Genomic DNA, 7,726 nt, shown 5'->3' with positions numbered 1-7,726 from the left:
TCAGTGTGGTTTATATTTCTGCATGACTTTCCTTGAGGAGAGGGAGACCCTAAGAGGCCTTGAATTTTCCTGAAAGCATTTTATCTTGAAGGGGTAAAAGCAGATTTGGCTTTATGTACCAAAATGTAGTTTACGTTTGTTTTAATGTGAAGCTGTTTCCCTCCACAAATCTCCAGTGCCTTGGAAAGAGGCTCATGTTCACCCTGTGGCTCTGTATGCCTCTGGCATACCTCTGTTCATAATGCAGTACATTGGTTGGGGGCAGTGGGTGGTTCAGCACATAGAGACCCCGCGGGTCCCCATAGAGGCCTAATTGGCCCATGTTTCATACATACATGGGGTCATCCCAGCATCTTTCACATCCACTGGGCTTCCAGACAAGGATCGTAAGTACCATCTGGGGCCCTTCTGGAACTCCAGTTGAATCTTGATTAAGAGAAAAGCAGTGGGAGTAAGAGACACACATGGGTTTGGTCCTGGTGTTCAACTGTCCTGGATGAACTTAGGCAAGTCACTTAACCCCTCAGGATTTCCATTTTTTGTTTTGTTTTAAAATATAGTATGACAGCTAGAATATGAAATCTCCGAGGTTTTCCCAGCTCTGCAGTCAAGTGAAATAGGAACTTTTGGCCATTAGAAGTAGGGCAAAGCGGCAGAAGCATCGTTGGCAGAGAGATTAGCTGAATTGCACTGGACGCGTGAGAAGTAGAAGACTCAACACCTGGTCACACAAAGCTCATACTCTCGTGGCCTGGCAAGATGGACGACCCTTTCGAATAATCAGAGACGGTCTGTGATTTGGCAGGAAGAGTCTGTGTTAACACAATGTGTACGCTGTGTCCAATTTTACTTGTTTAACCAAGTGGTCTTTACACTTATAAAGACCTTACAGACCTTCTATTGTCCCAGAAATAACAAGAAACATTAGGAATGTCTACTGAATGGGAAGAAAATAATGAATTCTTGGGTCTTTTTTTTTTTTTATTCGCTAACTGGACAACGCATAATAAACAGCGTTGGTTGGCCTTTTTTCTTCCTTCCAAAAGGAAAAATAAAAAGGAATTGTGGTGTATTCTCTGTCCATTATTCCAAAAACATTTTGAAGACAAAGGAAGCACTTAGGTATTTTTTATAATCTTTGGGACAGTCAAGGGCCTAATAGATAAATGGAGTTAATTTGAAAGTCTCACTATTTCTTAATTCTCACATAAGAGTTAGCCAAATCTATACGGTTTGCTTGTCTTGGAATTCTTATTTGTTTCTAATCCGACCTTCTAGGATCTCTGTCTCAAATGAAGACATTGTAGAAATGCAAGTGCTTCCTACAGCCCCTTCCGCTTTCCTGTCCATTTTAAAAAATTGACATGCATGGAGGTCATGCGAGGTGATGGCGGCATAGCCTGTGAGCGAGTGCACATGACAAGATAATTATGGCTCATTAGGTTTGATTTTAAGAACAGCATTCCTAATTTATGATAATTTCGCTTGAAAATTTGCTACAGTCCTAACCCAACCCATAAAAGGCACTTGTTGGACCAGAGCCCCACTGTCTTTCGTTTCGTTTTGTCCATCTAGTCCTTCAATATCAGCTTTAGACTTGAGAGGAAAATCAGACTGCAGGACAGGCCCTGCATCCAGGGCCACTCGGTGGAGCCTCTCAAAGGAGGTCTGGCAAGGGTTTAAAGTGAATTTGAAGCATGTAAGCATCCACTTTGAGGTTTTCTTTCCATAGCAGTAACTCGTGAGAAATTACTTCGGTTATTAGCTGAAATGAAAGGGGACGCATTTAAAAGAAGTGGAAAATAGAATGCCTGAAGCTTGTTGGGAACAAATAAAGACCTTGGGGAAAATCCCAAGGGAGAGTGCTCTGATATTTAGTAATCCCAAGACACAGAGGAAAAAAATCAGCGCCTGTCAGGGAATGAGTCATCACTTAATTCCTCTGAATTACAGGCAGATTGTTATTTCTTAAATCACACAGGTCATGAATTTTGTGAACCATACTGTGTGGGGAGAATTTCTTTTTCCTTCTTACCCCTAGCATTTAAAACATTAAAAAAAATTCCATAAGTAAATATACAGATTCCCTTCTGGTATTTATTTTTGAAACTGATGGGACAGATAGAGAAAATGCTCCCTTACCGCTTACCCCAAAATTGGAAAACATAAAGAAACATGAGAATTGAGACAAGGACATTTCCTAGGGTTTTTTCAAGAAGAAATCAAAAAATCGGTCAACAATCATATATTGTGTATCTACCAGGAGAACCCAAAGCCATTGCATTTGGAGTGTAAGAATTATGAGACACATGGCCATAACTTCATGGAGTTACGTTCTCAGAACTAAGAGTCCTATGTATTGAATACCTGCTGTGTCCCAGGCACTTGCTGTATTTCTGACCCTTCCCATTAGATCTGTGACACAGCAGGATGAAGGTCCCGAATCTGAGAAGGATCTAGGGACTTCCCTGTACTCGCAGAGCAATTCAGAGGTAGAACTCGAAGTCAGACCTAGGTCCTCTGGGCTCTGGTATCTGCCGTGTTTCTCCAACACTCACATGAAACCGTTGGAAAGTAATAGAGGGCATACCCAAGTGCAGAAATACTTCCCTGAGACCTGAGGGTGGAGGATGGGAGTATCAGGGAGGGCTGGGAAGTCTTCACTGCTGGAGTGACCATATAATTTATCCAAACAGAGTGGGGTGGCTCTGTTAGTTATGCCAGGGCCTAGAGTAAACAGGGACTGTCCCTTATACACCACCCAGGCAGGCGCTTCATGGAGGAGACAGACTTGAAGGGGTTGGGCAGATCCACACTGACTTTTTCTGCAAGCTCCTAAGCATGCCCTAACCACTTCCATCACAGGAGACCCTGTGGCACTGGGGCCAGGCGCAAGTGACTGGCACGGACCTAGCAGAGCACCTAGACTGGCACCTCCTTCTTGGGCCCTGCTGTCGTCGTTCCTGGGAAAGGAGTTCACTCAGCCTAAGGCATTTTATAGGGAAAGTTGAACTTCTTAATTTTTATTTAAAAATTTTTTTAATGTTTATTTGTTTTTGAGAGAGAGAGAATGTATGGGGAAGGGGCGGAGAGAAAGGGAGACACAGAATCCGAAGGAGGCTCCAGGCTCTGAGCTGTCAGCACAGAGCCCAATGGGCGCTCGAACTCACAAGCCATGAGATCATGACCTGAGCTGAAGTTCGATGCTTTAACTGAGCCACCCAGGCGCCCCCTGAATTTTTATTTTAAATCTCCCAAGTTTTAAATGTTTGGAAGCTAATTCAGAATTTACAAAAGATCATTATGCAAGCCATAGAAAATAAACCCATGCAAGTTGAATTTAGACTCTGAGCCACCCATTTGCTTTCTCTGCTCTAAATTATAACAGATTTTCTGGAATATTATGGTCCAAGTCTGTGTTACCCAAAGTGTATTGTGTGGAGAACAAGTTCTGAGACGTTAGTCGGCACTTCTAAAAAAGGATGGAGATGGGAAGTACGCTTTTGAGGCCAAGTAAGTTTGGGAAATACTTTGTTAAGCAAAGTTGAAATTAAAAAAATTTTTTTTCTTCAACAGGAGTCTCGTGGTATTTTAATGTATTAAATCTCTGACTCTTCAAAGGATGCAGAGTGTGGAGCATTTCCCAAACTTACTGACTCCAGATCCCTTTTGTCTCACAGTTGGGCTCACGTTGCTGGAAAGTACTGATCAAGTTAAGAGTCCTCAAACTTAAGGTTATTCTAAATATGTGAAAGCCCTGAAACCACCCTGTACTCTACCCCACTTCTGCCTGTGAAACGAAAGCCCATGGACTCCAGAGTCATGTCGTGTGACCTGTTAGCCAGACTCTACACAGTTTGACCGGGAGGGAGTTTGAGCCGCTAGTCTGTTCCTGGTGGCGGGCCTTGTCATTGGAGAAGGGGAAAGCTGTCTGTTCACTTTTGAGAAGTGGGGTCATTTGGGGATCTCTGAGGTAACTAGATTGCAAGCTGTCACTCGACAATGTGCTAAGTGGCACTACGGGCAGCCAGAATGTATTTAAAAGGGGAAAAAAGCTTCCTGTGAGGGTGTCCATCATAGTTCCTGCACTGGGCTCACCCAGGCTTTCCAAGAAGTGCCCACTAAACATATTGTTTTACTGAGAAACCAGCACGGATTTTTGGAAAACAGAGTTTATAAAACCATCGATCGTGAGCTGGGATGCTTTCTTAGAGCCCTTAGTACTGCAGCTCCATTTTCTAATTCTGATACTTGAGACGGAAACCACTTTTTAACAAGTCATTCACAGGAAACTTGCCCCTTCCTTTACAGTACAGCTGTACTGTAATGTCCTTACACAAAATGTCATTTAATAAAAGCTTTTGTTTGTATTTATCAAAGAAGACTGAATTCTCTTTATCACTTTTGCTTTCAAGTTCTATTTTTTCTTACATATTTTCTGAAATTTACTACATGCTTCGCTTCTAGGTGAATACAAATTTTGCCTTAGCAATCTTATCCCAAATATCACATTACAGGAACGCATTCGTGCTTAAAAACATTTTGTATTTAGCTACCTAATAAATGTGATTGAGGTAATTCATCACGCTCCCCGAGGTCAGGGGTTGTCTCTGTATTTCTCGCTCTGGGAGATTGTTCCCACTGGATCTTTGTCAAACCAGTGAATTAAGAGTGGAGATTGGGTTTTTTCCCCCAAATACTCTGTAGATGCATCCCCATTTCAAGTAAGTTTGGTATACCCAAGTCTGAATGCAGGAGCGTGATCATTTACATTACAAAAGGACTCATTCTGATAAAATAACTACATAACGTGACACCAACTGAGGAAAGCCTCTCTGAAATGTTAATGTGCATCTTTGAAGAAATAGGATTTAATTTCAAAGGTTTGACTTGTAGCAAACTACTTCGACTCTTGTCAACAGGAAGATTTACCTTTATGAAAACAACACCCAGCGGAACATAATCTTTCAATCATTTCTGCCTCAGAGCAAAGTCTAGTACCTCGTCCCTGCTTTCCTCAAGTAATACGTAATCAGTGGGTCCTGGTCTGTGAGCGTTCCTCTGCTGATGACATTCTGTCTGAATTGGCTTCCCGAGGGAGCTTTATTTAAAAGGGTGCACTGTTGGGGCGCCTGGGTGGCTCAGTCGGTTAAGCATCCGACTTCAGCTCAGGTCACGATCTCGCGGTCCGTGAGTTCGAGCCCCGCGTCGGGCTCTGGACTGATGGCTCAGAGCCTGGAGCCTGCTTCTGATTCTGTGTCTCCCTCTCTCTCTGCCCCTCCCCTGTTCATGCTCTGTCTCTCTCTGTCTCAAAAATAAATAAAACGTTAAAAAAAAAAATTAAAAAAAAAAAAATAAAAGGGTGCACTGTTGAGGACCAGCTACGGGGGGGGGGGGGGGTGAGGGGTGTTGTGGGGGTGGGGCATTCCACATTAGCCATTGCTCCCTTTAGCCACTATCCTGAATGGCACTCAACTGTAATTTGCAAGAGGATTATTAGTTAGATCTCTGTGACTCCCTGGTATGCGGCAGCTTTTTAGAAGTCAGAAACTTCAGACCTTTCGTCAGTGTTGTGACTTGGTGGCACGAGCATTATTAATACAGTAAAAGATGATCATTAGTGCCTGCTGGTACTTCAGAATCATGTTTAAACACACAACTTAAAATTGTCCTTATCAAAAGAAACTTCACTGTTTGACAACCATGCTGACAAGTAAGTCTTAAAAAGAAATACGAAAGTGAAAGAACTGGCTATTAACTTTCAGCAACAGGGAGTGTTCAGGGGACAAATGACATACCTATCAAGACCGATGGAAGGCTGTTGTAGTGGTAACAGCTCGGCCCATGCAGAAAAAATAACCACGAGGGTTTGGGGCATAAATATTAAGTGGGAAAAGTAGAATGCAAACTGCATGCAAAACACTGATTCGTGTTACATAGAGTTGTACGTGAGCAAGGATGGGAAGTCAGGAAAAAAGATCGTGTTTTCGAGTTGTGGAGTTATGTGAAATTTAAAATGTTTATTTCTCATTCGTTCAGTATTATGTCCAAAAAGAAAACCAAAATTTTCCGAGGTGTTTTGTTGCCAGTAAAGTGTGTCCTACGTGCCTCGTGGCAGGAAACAGCAGACTTGGGAGAAATACCTATTTTTATTTGCTTTTAGCAATTTAATCTCCCTAAGGTCATGGAACACCTGTGAACAGGATAATTTTTTAAAATTAAATTTTGATTTGGGAGGCTTGAGTTTTAAAACAACATTTTATTCCCTGGGTGGGCTTAGAAAGAGTCACCTAGCCTCTCTGAGCCTTCGTTTCCTCAGAAAGGAAAGATTGTGATAATATTTGGGCAGCTGGGGGACTCAGATGCAAAGTAGTAAAAGTGAAGAAAGTAAAAGGTATTGTTTTATTTTGGAACAACATTCATGCCATCTGATGCCCCCTGTTCTAAGTGAACATCATTAGGTTGGTTGCTGCTCCTTAAGAAACACCCGTTGGCGTCTTTGGTAGTGTCCTTTTATACACCGGACACTGGAACCGTCTTCTCTGTATACGGACAGCAAACAGCACCCGAGCTGCATTTTGGTCAAGTCTTGCTCCACATTTCCCACATGGCAGTTCTTAAAAGAATCAACATCTAGTGTTCATTAACAGAGCAGTGGTTTCGGGCATCTCCATTGTGAAACCTTTTTCTCCCTGCATTCCACGTGCATATACATCCATACACACACATGATACATACTCTTCTGTGCTCATCCTGTATAATTATATGGCAGAAAACAATGCAAACAGAAGTTCTAATATTTGTCTTCCCGCACCACAGTGGAATACGTTGTGTGCATTCTGGGGAGATCACTGATCCAAAGAGCTCGTCTGAGTGGAAGGGTTTAGATCTGCGTCTCCCTTTTCTTTTCCTTTGCCAGTAGCACCCCCAGCCATGTAAAAATTGTCCTTGCTAATTATATGTCTCGTGGGAACCTTAGAAAAAAATCAGAGCAGTGTCTGCAAATTCTAGCTAACGTTGGTTGAGGGCTTCCTCTGTGCCAAGCACCGCTCTGAGCACTTAGTTTACATAGATCTTCTCACTTAATCCGCTTGACTCTGTCAGATGCGTTACTGGTGAGGAAACTGAGGCACAGCTGGGTTAAGGAACACGCCTAGGGCACGTAGTTCATAGTGGAGCTGGGATTTGACCCCAGGCAGTCTGGCTCCACATTCAGTGCTCTTAAGCATCATGTTTAAATTCCAGCATCTAGTCAGTTGTTGCATGACTGCATTTTAGATAAAACTATGTGGCTCAGCGTAAAAGACCACAAGCCACCAGCAGCATATTTTGAATCACCAGGTCAGGACCCAGACATACAGTTGAGTAGGGCACTGCAGCACCTCGGGACTGGTAGGAGGTTAAAAGTCTCTAACTAGCTCAGTGGTCCCTAATCTGTTCGCCAACAAAAACGCGTGTTCTGTTCTCAGGTAGGATCCTGATAAATTCTAAGAATCCTGAAAAGATGGGACTCGGGAAACGCCCTTTCCGGTCTAGGTTTCAGTTCTTTTAAGGGACTCTCATTATGTTATAACATGGAAAGGGTGTTTGCATGACTATTTTTTGGTCTTTAAATACCTTGTTGTACCTATAATTATTATTTTCCCAAGAGTGGAGCTGAAATTGCTTCAAGATGAAAGCATGGCGCTTGTGGGTGGGTGTGCTACTCCGAACTTCAGAGCTGCAG

At 42.8% G+C, this 7,726-nt stretch overlaps 1 protein-coding gene across 5 annotated transcripts in view; it reads left to right on the top strand.

Moving 5' to 3' along the window:
- Positions 1–7,726, top strand: part of ASAP1 (ArfGAP with SH3 domain, ankyrin repeat and PH domain 1) — a 346,739-nt gene that overhangs the window by 176,310 nt on the left and 162,703 nt on the right. The gene's annotated exons all lie outside the window — the stretch shown is intronic.

This window comes from Panthera onca, chromosome F2, assembly GCF_046562875.1.
Source record: "Panthera onca isolate mPanOnc1 chromosome F2, mPanOnc1 haplotype 2, whole genome shotgun sequence".
NCBI lineage: Eukaryota > Metazoa > Chordata > Mammalia > Carnivora > Felidae > Panthera > Panthera onca.
The sequence above is the reverse complement of the archived record's forward strand: the minus strand, read 5'-3'. Positions and strand labels throughout refer to the sequence as shown.